Source organism: Bactrocera neohumeralis, chromosome 3 (assembly GCF_024586455.1).
Source record: "Bactrocera neohumeralis isolate Rockhampton chromosome 3, APGP_CSIRO_Bneo_wtdbg2-racon-allhic-juicebox.fasta_v2, whole genome shotgun sequence".
NCBI lineage: Eukaryota > Metazoa > Arthropoda > Insecta > Diptera > Tephritidae > Bactrocera > Bactrocera neohumeralis.
Genome location: NC_065920.1, coordinates 36721759 through 36736957, shown reverse-complemented (window position 1 = coordinate 36736957; position 15199 = coordinate 36721759). Strand labels below are relative to the sequence as shown.

The 15199-nt window shown below is 35.5% G+C and overlaps 1 protein-coding gene across 4 annotated transcripts in view; it reads right to left on the bottom strand.

Annotated features, from left to right (window-relative positions):
- LOC126753427 (Krueppel homolog 1) overlaps positions 1-14319 on the bottom strand; it is a 28346-nt gene extending 14027 nt beyond the window's left edge. The window contains exons 1-2 of one of the 4 annotated variants that reach the window (XM_050464861.1): positions 14165-14319; positions 12362-12587 (exon numbers count right to left, since the gene is read on the bottom strand). The gene's annotated coding sequence lies outside the window, so the exon portion shown is untranslated. Of the gene's footprint in view, positions 1-12361 lie in introns of all 4 variants that reach the window. The other 3 variants (XM_050464863.1, XM_050464864.1, XM_050464862.1) reach the window with 3 other exon arrangements.
- Between the last annotated feature and the right edge of the window lie 880 nt (positions 14320-15199).

Here is a 15199-nt window from a genome sequence, read left to right as displayed (position 1 = left end):
TCACACGAAAAATCTTTCGTGATCACTCAAATCCTTTGGAACTTTCTATCACCAGTTAAGGTAAACTTTTATTGTCAATTAAAAGGTTTTACACCATTATTGGTTAAAGATTAATAAGTTTTCCGTAAATAATAAAACATTAAGTATTTTGCTAAATGACACAAAGGAACGGAAGCGCCAGCAGTAGAAAAGTCATGCGCAATTCTCCATTTCATTCCTGACATTAGTTATCAAACATGTTCTTAACAATTATATGTATGTATGTATGTACATATGTACATATATCCTGAACGGGGTAAATCGTATTTGCTACTATGTTTTGTAATACCCAAAAGGAAACGTCAGAGAGGATATAAAGTATGAATGTATGTACATATGTATGTACATATGTATGTATATAAATGATCAGGTGCGTCAGTCTGTTTGTCTGTTTGTCCGTCTGTTTGTACTTATATGTATGTATGTATGTGAACTAGTCAAGCTGCTCATTTGTCGGATCGGGCGAAATACTTGTATAGCATATACATACATAAATATCATACTAACGGAAACACCGGAATTAAAATCGGAAATTTGGCATGTGTTATTGTCCAAAGCAATGATGTAATATTGGAAAAAATTGTTCAGATCGAGTCTCTGTACATATAGCTGCCATACAAACTGACCGATTAAAGTTCTTGTAAGGCCTTTTTTGTATTTGTATTTTCGGTACAACGGAAGTTAACTTATTTTTGTTTTTTTTTTTAATCGCATATTTGACATTCGGAATAAAATAAAATTAGTTCAAAAGTAAACTAAATTATTTTTTAATGAATAATCTTATCTGAGAAGGGAATATGTACATACATTTGTATATCATTTTCGAAATAGTCTCATTATATACCACTCAGCGATTTCAGGCCACTAAACTTCTGGTATTAATTCGGTCTTAAACGCTCACTTACTCATCCATACTAGTATAATAACAAAACCTTATTTATTCATATTGAAACTTATCACATCTCGAATCACTATCAATGAACTTCGTTGTTCAAACTTATCCCTAGAGATATTCTTCAGACGGCTGATTTCTAAATCACGTTTCAAGCGTTTGAAGATGAATGTCATCTCACTAGACTAAAAATTGTGTGTATGTGTCTAAGATAGGCCATTAAGTGTGCTTGATGAGAAGTTTAAAAAAATATGTTAAATGGGAATTTTCGCAAAAAATGTAAAACTCTCTTGTAAGTACACATACCGGCAAATTTGCATATACATATGTATGTACAAATGTACATATGCCTGTGCATTTATATCTGAAATTACTCTCCGTTCTGTGCGTTCCTGCGCCGCAGTTATTCATTGTTTCTATACTTCGTTTTGCTTCGTATGCATTTGGCGCAGTTCGTCTGTTGAAAACTCGTACAATGCCTCCCAGACAAAACTGCACGGACCTAAGCACACATGCACTTTGAGCAGCATGCAGTTGAAAACCGTTGCACTGCCTCCACGTGTAGTTCAAGTTCAAAGCTGTTATATTCGCCAACGTTGTAGTAGCCGTAGCCAAGTTTTGCACTTTTTTGCACAACTTACATTTTATTCAACGACGCTCTGTTGAATCGGTTGACGTCGGCATAGTCTGCGGAGAACTTTCTCAGCAGCGCTGTCGTCAGCTGTAGACATAATTTTTTGTGTGTTTTTCAATGCAAACCCAATGTAAGCGAATGTGCATAAGTTTGCAGATACTTATGTATAAGTATGAGTGCTCACAGGCACGCATTTTCTAACAAAATGCTGTACTCGACAACATTGTATACAACTGTCTGTTGTTCTTGCCAGGTGAGAAATTAAACCCTGTTAATTTTCATGATAATGAGCGCAATTAAAACAAAAAAAAAAAAAAAATTTGTAAATTTAAAATATGTGTAAATTTAAAAGAGAATTACTTCGCGGCTTTAGATATACAATTTACATGTGACAGCCCGCCCAGGTCAGGTAAACAATTTGGGCAGTATATTCTGTAGAAAGCTGAGTATCGCCTTTTTCGTAATCGTTCGGCAACACAGTTTAATTGGAAAAATATTACGATGGTAACTTTGTAGTCACTTAACTATTTTTTTTCCAAAAATGTGGCCAACTTAGGTAGTCGTGTATGACGTGGTCTTGTGCAAGTATAATAAATTCAACTAAATGAAGTAGTTTGTTGTGTGTACCAGATATGGTCAGGATTGATTCATTGCAGTGTTAATGTAAGCATGTTTTTATATCCTGAATAGGAATGAATATTGTAGCGCTGCACTGCATAAAAATATATCCTAAATTTTGGGAAGGTATCTTGTCATATAGACTTTTTTTCTATATAAGTACTCGATTTGTATACTTTTGCAACATATTGCTACATAGTATAATAGTTTCGTTCACCTAATGATTGTTTCAAAGTTTCAATTGCAAACGAAAAGATCGGTCAATCTGTGCGATATATTATACAAATTTTGATGGAATCGTTTTCTAATAATAATAAACATGTAAGTCAAAAATGGGTGAATCAAATCAATATTTTATTTAGCGTCATCGACAAAATTGAGGGAACGGGTTTTTCTAATAACGCTGCATCTTTGTGCCTAAAGTGTATAAAATCGAAATTGCCCTAGACCCTATATAAATTACGATATAAGGTTTGTGCCCTTGCTTAGCCTTTCTAACTTGTTCAATGTTAAATTTTGCCAGCACCTGAAGGAATTTCTTAAGCGTTGGGTTCGATTACACCTGAACTTAGCCCTTTCCTACTTGTTATGGAAATTATTCCATCATTTTATGACTCCCCAATTGGTGTATATTATATACATATATACATACTATATATAATTCCAAAAGAATATGCACTTGTTGATATATTTATGATTTTTTAGATTATTGAAAAAGCCCGTTAAATGGTTAAATATAGGTATAACATTGAGAGAAATAAGCAGCACTCATGCTTAAAGGCTGAGTTTCACGTCATGATACTTGTTTTCGCGCTGTGTGGTTGTATGTTACAGCAACGGCAGAACAGCTACCGCAACCTCTTTTTTAGTAAGGGTCAATGAACGGCAAAACGAAAATTCGGCAAATAAAGAATGGAGGATTAAAAAGATGTTAAGGTATGTACATATACGGTGTTTGCGTAGATGTATGTATGTACATACATACATATGTATGAATATAATTGAGCTATGCCCAACGCAACATTACAATTTTGGGTACTATTGGGCCAGCCGAATCAAACTTCGGCAGAGTTTCTTATAAGGTAAGCGTTAGTTGATTTATATACATATGTACATATATGTATATGTAAGTTTAGGTTTTGAATATGAAAATAATAGAAAGCAAACAGCAATTGCTTATCAGCCATGTACAGGGTGGGCCAAAAGAAACCAAGGGGTGTAAAAGTTTAATAACTTTTTCGTTTATTAATTTTTTTTTATTTTTTCTTACAGATTATATAGACAACACTTGGAGAATTTATAATGGAGAGGTACACAACTGAACAGAGAAGCAGAACAATAGAATTTTATTATTTAAACCAGAGATCAATTATTTTAACGCAAAGAGCATATCGTCGACATTTTAACGTCAGAATTTCGGCCTCTGAAGCAATGATTCGTTGCTTAGTTGATCGTAATCACCAACATGGCAGCGTAACGCTTCGAACCGGTAGACCACGTTTAAGTCGCACTGCGGAAAATATTGAACGAGTACAGCAAAGTGTTAACGAAGCACCAGAAACATCTGCCAGAAGGCGTTCTGCTCAGCTAGGAATGTCCCGTACGTCACTACGGCGCAAATGGTGCAAGAATTAAAACCCGCAGATCATCGCCAACGTCTAAATTTTGCAGCTAAATTTCAAAAGTTGGCCAGAAATGAAATCAACTTTATAAAAAATTTGATTATGAGTGATGAAGCTCATTTTCATTTGAATGGCTTTGTTAATAAGCAGAACTGTAGGTTCTGGTGTTCTCAAAATCCAAGAGCCATTCATCAATGCCAATTACACCCCATCAGGTGTACAGTATGGTGTGGGATCACATCTGAAAATGTCATTGGGCCTTACTTCTTCGAGAATGAAGATGGAAGTGCTGTAACCGTAAATGGAGAGCGGTATCGGTTTATGATAGAAAATTTTTTACGTCCTGCCCGAGACACAATGGCACTTTTAAGTCAAATTTTTGGAGGGCGAATAATTTCCAGAAATTCGGAAATTATTTGGCCAGCGCGATCGCCAGATTTGACAGCACCCGACTATTTTCTTTGGGGTTATTTGAAGGAGCGAGTGTATGTGAACAAGCCAGAGACAATCCTTGAACTCAAGGCAAACATTGGTGCAGAAATTCGAACGCTACAGCCACAAGTTTTGAAAGATGTTATGGAAAATGCTCTAAAAAGAGCCCATCAGTGCATAGCTGAAAACGGCGGTCATTTATGATACATCATTTTTCATACTTAGTGTAAAAAAATTTCCCTTTTGTATATGATATAATCTGAAAGAAAAAATAAAAAAAAAATTAATAAACGAAAAAGTTATTAAACTTTTACACCCCTTGGTTTCTTTTGGCCCACCCTGTATTATTATATTATTGCAACATGATGCTGCATAATACAGTATCTCCCGGATAATTGCATTTCAAAAACAGCAACAGTTTTGATCCAAGTAACCGGGGGAGTCTATTAACTAAAACTCGTATAATTGCGCAATTCGTTAAATTATAGGAATCCCGCTTAATTGGGCAAACTAATTAATTAAATAAATTCATATGTGCATTTTAAGGGCTTATTAAGTTTTTAGTAATAATATTTTTTAAATTTAAACGGAAAAAATATAAGCAACAAAAAACCAGACATTTTTAGAGATCATTATAATAAAATAAACAAGTAAGGAAGGGCTAAGGTCCGGTGCAACTGAACCTTTTACAATCTTGCAACTTGCAGGAATCAAAGCCAAGAAAATACTTTAAGATAATATAGAGATAAAGTCAGCCGGATGTCCGAAAATCCTGATATTAGTTATACGGGGGCTAGACCAAGATTTCGGTAAAATTTATCTATTTTAGGCCCAAAGGCACATTGTTATGAGTAAAAAACACTCTTTCATTGGGATAACTCACATATTCTAAAATCTTTATATTAAGTATACGGGGGCAAAGGGAAGTATTGGTCCGGTTCAACCAATTTTTGACAAATAAAAAGTAAAGGATTATCTCTTAATTTCAGTTATATATACCACACTTTTACCGACATTTTCGATTAAAAGTCAAGTATAAGCACCGTAGTCTAAACATTCGGTATCTAGGAGCTTCAATAGTTTTTATTGGATTTAAACAAATTTTGGTCATAAGGTGACACACACTAAAGACACTATTCGTGCAAAGTTTTATCCCGTTATATAATATTAATTGCTTCTTAATGTCTGCACTAGAAACTGAGTAGTAGGCGTGGTTTTGTCTGGTTTCGTCCATTTTCGCAAAGTCGAAAACGTTTGGTCGAGTCCCGAGATATGTGGTTTCACTAAAAAGTGGGCGGTGCCACACCCATTGGCCAATTTTCATGCCGGCTCCCATCAGCTCACGACTTCCAGTCCTAGACCAAGTATCCTCTGGGTAGCAAAAGAACATACGTTTGAAGGCGAGATAAATCGAGAAGGTGAAACATCCTCTCCACAGGCTTGTGCGCTGGGTTTGGGACCCGCTACGTTAAAAACACTACCAATGAAAACTAGTCGACAGCCTCGGATGAGAGCCGCCCTGGAATGTCCGGTCCCTTAATTGGGAAGGTGCCACTGCCCAGCTGGTTAATGTCCTCGTTAGAGTGAAGGCTGACATCACCGTCGTCCAATAACTGCGATGTACGGGACAAGGACTGAGGCGATTAGGATTAGCACTCCTATTCCCAGAGAGCACTCGTCAACAACTCGGTATAAGGGAACTGTGGGACGGTATTTCAAACTCCCTACGTACAGCTGCAACTGAAACCATTAGTTTTCGGAAAAAGCAACAGCTGGTACGACGAGGAGTGCCATGTCGCAGCGTAGAGAAAACAGACGCCTACCTCACAACGTTACGATAGACCACAACACGTGCGGGATGGGATAGATACCGAGAGTTGAAGAGGGAAGCCACATGCATTCGCAATCGACGGCGATGGAACAGATGTTCTATTGACCGACCATGAAAAGGTTCGAATAGCAATTGCCCGTCCGAAGAACAACAAAGCGGTGGGGGCCGATGGATTGCCGACCTCTGCTCTGCTCTGCACAATCCACAAAGACCCACAATCTGCGGCAAATACCGTGGGATAAGTCTCCTAAACATCGCATACCGTTAACAATCTGATTGGACCTTTTCAGTGTGGCTTTAGACCTGAAAATTAACTACCGACCAGATGTTCAATACGCGCCAAATCTGGGAAAAGACCCGTGAGAAGAGAATAGACACTCACCACCTTTTTGTCGATTTAAAAGCCGCTTTTGACAGCACGAAAAGGAGCTGCCTTTATGCCACGATGTCTGAATTTGCTATCCCCGCAAAACTAATACGGCTATGTAAACAGACGTTCAGCAATACCAAAAGCTCCGTCATGGTCAGGAAGAACCTCTCCAAGCCGTTCGATAGCAAACGAGGTTTCAGACAAGGCGCCTCCCTATCGCACGGCTACTTCAATCTGCTCTTGGAGAAAATAATTAAAATAATTCGAGCTGCGCCGTTAGTTCTGCTTTCTCCAGGATGGATAAGGAAGCGAAGCAGATGGGTCTGACAGTGAACGAGGGCAAGATGAAATATCTCCTGTCATCAAACAAACTTTCGTCATTGTTAACAGTCAGAACTTCGAAGTTGTAGATAATTTCGTCTATCATAAAAACCTCAAACAATGTCAGCCTCGAAATCCTACACAGAATAACTCTTGCCAACAGTAAAGTCCCCTCTCAAACAAAACTCTATAAGTCACTCATTATTCTCGTCCTGCTATATGGTGCAGAGGCATGGACGATTATAACAACTGATGAAGTGACGTTATGAGTTTTCGAGAGAAAGGTTCTGCGAAAGATTTATGGTCCTTTGCGCGTTGGCTACGGCGAATATCGCATTCGATGGAACGATGATCTGTATGAAATATACGACGACTCTTCGGAAGATAACTCATTAAATCGATCTTTTGAGTGCTCAAAAATGCTGTTCTTTCAATCGATGTGTGAGAGTTTGCAATGTCGTGGTGAAGAGTGATCCAACCTCGGTGATTGGTTTTCATAATTTCTTGAAAGAGAACTGACAATAAAGGGATTGTATACCACCTAGAATTTACAGTTTCGCATACATGCTCTATCAGTTTGCGCACATCATCAATAGTTTCATCTTGGAACTACGACCTCGATTGAATTCACCATAGCATCGATAAAAACTGATCCTTAATGGAGCTTCATCGACAAAAATTTAATTAAGTCCATCAATCCACTGTTGCTGAGTTAATCCAAGTCGAAAGTTGTACAACATAATCGGGGGGAAATGTTTGCATTTTAACTCCACCTTTTGACTGAGATGAATATTTTAAGTAACTGTAAACAACACAAATAGCGCTCATATATCAAAAGGTTCTGATTTTTTATACCATTAAAAATGTTAAAGTTTACGAAAAAGTTTTGAGTTGTCAGATTGCAGCACTAGGGTTGACAAATCCCGAAATATTAAAGGCAACCTATGTACATATACATATATAAAGTGAAAGAACCATATGGAATTTAAAAGTACGATATATGAGGGTATGGTTTTTTCGATATCGCCAATTTTCACAAATTCAAATTTATACAAATATCAAAATAATGCTATGTATGAACCAAATTATGTTGCAATAGGTCAAGTAGGTCTTAACATATGGGATTTCACTAAAAAGTAGGAGCTGTCAGGTCCAATTTTGATACTGGTCCTACAAAACTCTTTCGCGTCATCTCGGGTGTGAAATTTGATATTTATTATCGGATAGTTATCCATATTAGTGTTTTGTAACTTAATTTGAAGCTTCGTTTCAAAACTTTGTAGGTTTTCGTTTAACGATATTTTGTGGGAGCGCCAACGACCGTATGTAAACAATTTTATCACGATATCTCAAATTTCAGTCAAGGTATTGCTTGCAGAGATAGACGAACAGGCAGACAGGCAGATCATCGTCCTGATCATTTATACATAAGTATATGCATACATAACTCTATAACAATGTCGATTAGTTTTCGGTGATGCAAACAATCGTTAGGTAAATAAAATTATTATCCTCTGTAGAAACATGTTGAGAGAGTATAAAAACAACGGTTAATCAAACTGATTTACAAAACAAACAAAGAAAAAAATATATATTTTGTTTTTATATCAATATAGAAAACTTCAAATGTTAAAGGTCAGATCTTCGTTGTGAAATCTATATCTAAATCTGAAATACTATTGAATATTCCGTCGATATTAATACACCCAGTAGTATTATTTCACAATTATTCTTATCTTAAACCAATATGTACTTCTACAACATACATACATATATATATATATACACATGTACATATATGCACAGCGTAAATGTCGTACACATTTTATTAGACTTTACCATAGCAGCTCTTGATTGATATTCCCTACGTGCGCCGACAAACATGAGATTTATCAAATAATCTGTGGGTCACGCAAGAGATATGGTGGAATGTTATTTATAATACAAGTTAGCACAGCGTAATGAAGTACGATTAGTCTGACAGTTTTGGGCCAAAATTCCTGCGAAAACTTCAGGGGCATTGTCCCCTCTGTAAGCCAAAATCGGAAAGGGTGAAGTATGTGTCCACAATCTCAATTTCCGATTGCGAATTATTACAAAGCTGAAAATTTCGGCTGAAATAGTATGTACATACATACATATATATTTTTAAGTTAAACAATTCGAAAAGTTTGTTTCGATCGAACCATGGTGTTATCAGTTTAGGTGATAACGGCAAAAACATTTTCGAACAGGGACAGCTCTTTGATTGGAAAAATTGAATTATTAAACTTCGCTAGTGCTACTATGACGAAATTAATATTTTTATGGGGCCTATAATGCTAATAATTTGGAATTTTTGGAAAAAACTGGTTAAGTTCTTTCTTGAAGGTGACAACAATTGCTTTGTTAATAGAAATGATAATAGAATAATTATTACGTGTACCATAATACAAGTAGTAATTCTTGATATCCCATTTAATTTACATATATACATACATATGTAAGTATGTATATGAATATTTTTTTTTCAAAGATCTAGTGATGTACACAGACTTTATTCCCGTACATGCATATACATATATACATAGTACATATGTACATACTTTAATGATTTGCAAATTCAGTAAGCTTGTGCGAACACATATGCATACACACGTACATTTGCCTGCTACTACAAAGAAAACATACAGAATAACTATGTATGAATGTATGTCAAAAATATATGTTTTTATATATTTCGTTATTTCTCGTTTAAGTGGCCTTGAAGCGACAAATGCGAGCTATTCTGATAAAAAATGTACACAAAGAACGTAAAAATCATAACGTGAGTAAAATAGATAACCAAAAACAAAATATGTTGGGCAGCGCCTATTTTTGTCTGGAAACCATTTTGAAATTAGGTTGAGTAGCTTTAAAAATGTAAGTATGTATTGTACGTTCTTTGTCGAATAGCTTTTCTTTTATACCCTATTTTTCATCCGTTCCAAGAAGTGTTAAAGTAAAAAAATTCTCGCATAAAAGCAAAAGGCAAATATTAAATTAATATTACAATGATGACCATTCCTGATTATAAGGTGTTATAGCTTGTTATGAACTGAACATCACACTTCGCTGTAGTAATTCAAAAACGCCAAATTCTGCACTGTGAGGTTTTCGAAGTTGTGGAAAAATTTCTTCACACGGTAGACTAATATAAATCTTGAAGAACATTTTTTTTCATATTGAAACACTACCGAGAAGAAGTAATTAACAAAAACAGTAAACTCACATCTTATACCATACATTTTCTATATGTTACGTACACTTTTGTTAAACAAGCGTATGAGATGGATGAAAATTTGCCTGTGGGATTCAGCACCTTTTAGTTGGTTCGACAAAACGGTTTCTGTCATTTCGCAAATTAGCTACAAAAATTGTATATATAATCATCAATTGCGATTAATGAGTATAACATCTTCTAATAAATCTTTAAATGTTTCTTAACAAGTTCAAGATAATATATTTAAGTATAAAAATTTCTCTCTTTACCTTTACCCAAAAATTTTTCAGCTAACTTTTAACCGGACTATGTCTCATGCCACTTTGAGGGGCCAATTGAAAATACCCCGGCCTACCACAAAATTCGTTTTTTTATTCAACATATAGCGATCCTCCCACTTTTTGCTGGGGCCAGATCTGAAGAATACGGTGGATGCGGAAACAATTCAAAGCCCAATTCATGAATTTGATCATCGTTTTCAACGACTTGTGACACGGTATATTGTCTTACAGGGAGAGCAGTTACATTTTTTCAAATCGGGCAATTTCATTCTTCAAAAGTTCGAATGATGCAAAGTAATAGTCCTTCGTCCTTCAAGGTTGTCAAAAAAATAATTTTTCCATTCGCTTTCCAAAATACATAACCTTGCCAGCCGACTGTTGCGTTTTTCCACATCGTGTGTAATTTACTCGAATGACTATCAATTGAACACCATGTCCGGAAACTCATATGAATTTTTGAATTGACTTATTATATCTTCCACAGCTTTCCCATTCGACACAATTGACTATCATGTCATGCGGCAGACCCGAGGTAAGAGCTCTTCGATATTAAAAAGACTTGCTTCGGCCAGCCGTCAACACTCCGATTTGATCATAGCATACATACAGCTCAGGACAGAGACTTAGCGCACTTACAGTTAAAGAAAGTAAAACCGTTATATTGCGCAAAAGTTTTTTATCTAATTATTTTGAATAATTTTAAGTTTTAGTAAAAATACTTAGTTTTTTATAATTAATAAACAGTGTTTGGTTCAGTATACATTCTTGAGTCAAAATTGACTTGAACAAGTATTTAGGGCACTTTAAAAGCTATATTAGACAAAATAAATATTATTAACAAGTGGCGTGAAATTCTTTGATATTATATTTATCCTGGTTATTACCTCCACTCCTTCTCAAGGATCGTTGCAATTCTTAAATTTTCTTTGCCCAATTTTTCCTTTGACTTCATTCCACAAGTTTTCAATCGACTTTAGATTTGGATCTTTCGCTGGCCAATCAACAAATTGACCATTTACTTGCCTAAGCTAGTTTTTCCAATATGCTGGGGATCGTTATCGTGCATAAAGATCCAATCTGCTGGCATAACATCATAGGTGTAGGCTCCGTTATATTCCTTAGTAAGATATGCAAATTTATCCATGTTCTCTTCTATCTTTAGTAGTGGTCCAAGACCAAGCCAGGAAAACGACAAACAAAACTTTTAAATTTCCTCCGCCGTGCTTTATGGTCTTTTTGGTATATTTTGGATAGACTTCTTGGTTGCTCTCTTGATGTACAAATGTTTTTCCATCAGGACCAATGTGCAGTTTCATCCGTAAAAAGTATCATTTTCCAAAAATTTAAATCTTTTGATCTGTAGCTATAAGCGAATGCCAAACGTACATACTTTATTCTTTTTCGTCAGTAGTAGTATTTTTATGCTCACACGCCCAAACAAAATATTTTCACTTAAACGTCTCCGCATTTGACATGTTTAAACCCAATTCTGCATTGACTTCGACCATAATTGCGCGAGAGGATTTGAAAGGATCAGCTTCACATTTTCTACGAATTATGTTTTGAGATAACAGATTGGGGTCACTTTTAACATTTTTGATTGCATTGTACAACATTTTTCTGCAACAGTTCACTATATTCACTCTTTTTACTTGGTTTATACTGTTTTTGTAAATGTCCCAAATAATTCTTCTTTTTTTCAAATTAACAGTATTATTCTTTTGGCATTTAATTACAATTTGTAATAAAATTAACTATTAACAACTTCACAACTGAGAGCGGTTATTTGTTCAATCAAACACAACTAATGACCGAAAACTATAAGTGCGCTAAATCATTGTCCAATAGTTTTATTGCGAAATTTAACATAATCATATTAGCAACATCTGAATAGAAAGATAACGGTTATTTTCCTACTCATTTAAAGAGGCGTGAAAAGCAGTATTGATCTCCTAATTATGGAAATATCACTCTATTACAAGTAACAGCAATATTTGTAATTATGAATTCAAGTGCGCTAAATATTTGTCCATAGCTATATATATTTAAAAATTACAACACTTTCTCTTACTTTACTTACCATAAAAGCCGTTTTTTAGTGCAATTTCGATTCTTTGTCCGGTTGAAAAGTTTGTGCTCCTTATTTAAAACACATATGCACGAAGTAAAATACTCGTCAGCTTATAGCTTTTAGATTGTTTACTTATTAAAATATATTTGATTAATTTGAGTGTTATAAATTTACACCAAAAGTTTTCTTTATTTGTTTCGTTCTGAACTTTTTAGTAACAGAAACGTCAATGACACTGAAATACACAAATCATAGATATTACTTATTAGTACTAGACACGTTAAATTATTCTAAAATAAAATATTAACAAAAGTTGTTCGCTCGTTTCACTTCAGGTTCAGTTAGCACTAAGTTGAAGTCGCGCGGGCGTTATGCGCTATTTCGGATATAGCGTGCTTTCAGCGGTACAATTTAGGCGAGTGTGTGTCTTGGAATTGTTTCGGAATGAGCAACGATCCGATTAGAACCTAAATTGTAGCTCATAATGTGGAAAGGTGTACATGTGTGTGTGTGTACTTTTTATTAATGTTGTTTTTGTAGATAAAGCGTATGGTTAAACTTGCCAAGGCACTCAATACGTTATGCATTAAGTTAGCAGCATTCACGTTTTTCCAAATACATTGACAATATATGCATACATATATGTATACGAGTATATGTGAGAGTATTTAAACAGTGCGTTGAGATGTTTCCGACGCTTTTATTTGTGTTTAACACAAATTGTTGGTAGATGTTTCATCGGCACACGCGCATTGTGCCCCGCTGATCTACGAGTAAGGGGTTTTAGGAAAAAAACAAAGAACGAAAGCAACAGTTAGACTGTTTATAGCAGTCAGAACACTAATGGTATTTTAGGAACAAGTCATTTTAGCTTATTATATTAGCGTTAATTAATTTTGCATTGCCAATTTACTGCTTTCGCTCTTTTTCTCGATATACTAGCGTAAATATGAGTGAAAGCGTTTGAGAGCCTCTAGGCTCGGCAGCTTTTTCCCTTTGTCAAACATTTTATATTATTTGCTGTATAGTTGATATCGTGGCTCCCTTAACTCCCACCAAAAGCTCACTTATGTACATACATATGTATAAGCATATCTAGCCATTGCTGCAAGTCGACTGCTTATAATTTCTCTCGTCGCACTAGAAACAATATTGACCTAGGTTCCATTCGGCGCGCACGCACACCAGCAAACAGCGGCAGCTACTAAAATTCGCACTGTTTTTAGCTATGGCAGCGTTGCGTGCGTACACTAACAAATACATTGAGTCGATATCATGTGTAAATGTTTGTTTTCAGGTACATTATGTTTTATACATGCATATACATATACATATGTATGTATGTATGTACATACATACTTCCAGAGAGAATGTTTTTTTGCACGCTGCCTGTTTTTATTTTTACATGACATTATGTTTTTTTTTTGGCAATTTTTCGGATTATCAGGCATATTTCATTTCAAATTTCCCCTTCGAATGATTTTTAGTTTACGTAAGTATTTGTTCATATCAACTTTAAAGTTGTATATTCTCACATACTTATTTACTTTCATATACATATGTATGTATGTGTATTCATACAATTGTATGATTTTAATATCTGTATTTTTTCCAGGTGTTAGATTTGTTTAAATGTTCTCGTGTACATAGATACATATATGTATATGTATGTATTTATGTTCAGAATGCTTTTCACTGGTTGCCAAAAATGTTTCTGTTCAAATAAATTTGTTCATTCACTTCGTTTTGGATCACTTTTTAGCGTCATATTCTTATAATTTTCGTTTAAATTTAATTCAAACTACGCTTCACCTTTCTCATTCTATTATAATGCATTATGTATGTACATACATATGGATATACATATGTAGGTAAATATATACAATTATAAGAAAAGTTCGTGTTTAGCTTTGAGCACGTCTACTCGGCGGATACGTTGTGGACCGCTTGCAAGTTGATTCAGTAATACCAACGACGCTAGCAAAATGTTACAGTTGTTCTGTGTCTAACCGCTGCCACTGCTGTTGTCGCTGCGCTGCTACTGTCACTGCCGCTGTCGATGCCGCTGCTTGCGGCGGCTTAGTCGGTTACCTCAGTTGTCGACGAATTCAAGTTTATTTTGATGATGGCGATGGTGGAGGCGACGGCGAATGCGCTGGTATATTGACATCCCAGTTGCAAGGGTCATGGTGTCTACGTCGATTTTGTCCATACAATTGGGGATTCTTCACAAGCTGTTGGAGTCACAAAAGAGAAAAAAAGAGTCTTTCTACCGTCTCTCACCCCTTCGTATACGACCCTGTTGCTTTTTACGAAGGTTTGGATACACACATTCATATATATGTACATACATACACATTCACAATGCTTAGAACAAGAGTAGAAAAGCTCACATGCATTTGCTTCACTGAAACAAGCGTAACGTACGTAAAATAAGTATTTAAATAAGCATTTATTTATTAGTATGTACCTGAATCACTCATACATAAACATATACATACATACTTATGTACATGTTTACACAGACACATACTCGCGTCTGTATTTTAATAAATGAATATCACTTTATTCTCGTGCGTCAAAGTGGTATGTATGTATGTATTTAGGCGTCGTTCTTTCAGCTGAACCGGCCCCACACGCAAACAGAGTGCCCCTACGAGACTGTTCACCGACAAAATACAATACAAAAATCAACGTCATCACCAACCCTAATACACACCCAAAAGTAAATTATCGTCTGGTTGCTGAAGCTTCTGTTGTGGTCGTTGGCGCTGTTCTTCTTTACTTACTCAATAAAATTTTTATTATGATATTGCGTTATAAGTAAGCTGACGAATACGACAGCGT